The sequence below is a fragment of the Sabethes cyaneus genome, chromosome 3, assembly GCF_943734655.1.
Source record: "Sabethes cyaneus chromosome 3, idSabCyanKW18_F2, whole genome shotgun sequence".
Lineage (NCBI taxonomy): Eukaryota > Metazoa > Arthropoda > Insecta > Diptera > Culicidae > Sabethes > Sabethes cyaneus.
In genome coordinates this window covers 190,603,073-190,605,129 of record NC_071355.1, presented here as the reverse complement: position 1 = coordinate 190,605,129, position 2,057 = coordinate 190,603,073, and positions in this window count along the sequence as shown.

Sequence of the window (2,057 nt, the reverse complement as noted above, 5' to 3'; positions counted from 1 at the left end):
GAACCCACGACCTCTCGCTTGTCAAAGCAGACTCGGTAACCTTGCGGCTACGGAGCCCCCCTGCAGTTTACATTAGTCTTTGATTTAATGATCAGACATAAAGTTATACTTCATCGATTAAAACATGTTATCAATATAATGAGTATTATATGACACAGTCCTACGTCACCCTTTCGTACAACCCTTAGGGCTGTATACCTTGAAGTTTTTCAAAAATGGTAAAAAAAGTTGTGTTAGACTGCCTGGTTGACGTAGGATTACGTTACCATGTCTTGGTGACGTTTATTGGACTTGGGTCTGAACTTGGACTTATATTTGAATGTGGATTCAATTTGATCTTGAGCTTGGACTCGGTTCTGAACTTGAACTTAGATCTGAACTAAGACTTGGATTTGAACTGGAATTTCGATCCTAACTTGGCCTTGGATTTAGATCTGAATTTAAAGTTGGGCTTGGACTTGGATCTGAACTTATATTTGAATCTAAACTGGGATTTGGATCTAAACTTAGGCTTGGGTTTGGACTCCCGTAAGACATAACCCTACGTCAAAAAAACAACTACTGCGTCTATTAATTTAAACTTTTGTAGTAAACACTAAGCAATTAAAAAGCTCGGATTTGTTGACATCCCTAGGAACAGTGCATTTGTGAAGGGCCTATTGGATTAGATACAGATCTCGAATAAATGTTTCACCAATCTAATAACATAAGTGCCTTATTCGGTCTGTAATGAAAACCCCATCGCCCATCAGAACTGTAATTTATCTGATTCTCTGCCAGGTGCATCTCAATCGAAGCGGGTAATTCTAAAAAAGGCCACTTTTTTTAATTCGAATAGCGAGGCGCATAGAGAAAACAGAGCTCTTGCCACTCGATTCATGCTTTCCGATAATTTTGCCAAGACTGTCTTTTTGTGACGAAGACGGTAATGCAAAGAGATGGCGATGAAATGTTGATACAGTAGTACAGAAGCCTTCGAAGGTGTGTCAGTGGTTCAAGGTCTTTCGCTGTTGCTTAAGGCGCCGAGAACGGCAGGTCAACCTACGCAGCGACAGCCGGTTAATTGAATCCGGTTAGCGTATTCGTGTAAATAGTTGGATAATGCGCAAAACAGACCCCATAGTGGTCCTTAACCATTTATCCAGCAACTCCTATACCTACCTCCACGTTGTACCAGCTGGAATACGAGCAACCTTAGCGGAGATTGGGTAACCAACCCCAGTGTAAACTAAGATCGTATACCAACAGGCAAGCAGACACAGTGTTGTCTCGACACTATAAGATGGCAGCCCCATCACGAGACCCGGTAGCGTAGACCTTAGTACAGCTACCCATCTAAATCCAACACACTAAAAAGAATGAAGAAAATTCTACTCGGAACATTCGGCATGGACAAAGGTGACGAAATAAGGACATGGAATGGAAACTTGGTATCTGGAACCACAGATCGCTAAATTTCGTTGGTGGCGACAGGGTGCTACTTGATCAGTTAGATCCCCGAAAGCTTGGCATCTTGACACTGCAGAAGATCTGTCGCAAAGGGAAGAAGGCGTGGAGGATCCGTGGCGGCAAGGCCCAATTTTACCAGAGCGGTGCAGCGATCAACGAGCGGGGAACGGGCTTCGCAGTAATGGGAAAAATGCAGGATCGCGTAATGGACGTAATGGATCGCGATGAACGATAGGATGTGCATGTTGAGGATAAAAGGTCGTTTTTTAAACTACACCACCAGCCCCGACACTGCGTTTTAACATCCAGCGGTCAACGGCAGACGGCGTGGCAGTGTAGTACGCCAGCAAGCTTGACCAACGAATCGCAAAACAACAGGTAGAAGGAGATAATATAAATAGGCTGTGGAGGAACATCCATGGTGCCATCGAAACAGCTGCGAGAGAGGTGGTAGGCACGGTGCGTGGAAGACAGCATAACAGCTGGTTTGATGACGAATGCCAGAGAGTGACAGATGAAAAGAACCAGGGTAGGAGTCGCATGCTCACTGCGGCAACGCGTCAAAACAGTGAGAGGTACAGAGAGAATAGAGTTGCGGAAAAAAGAAT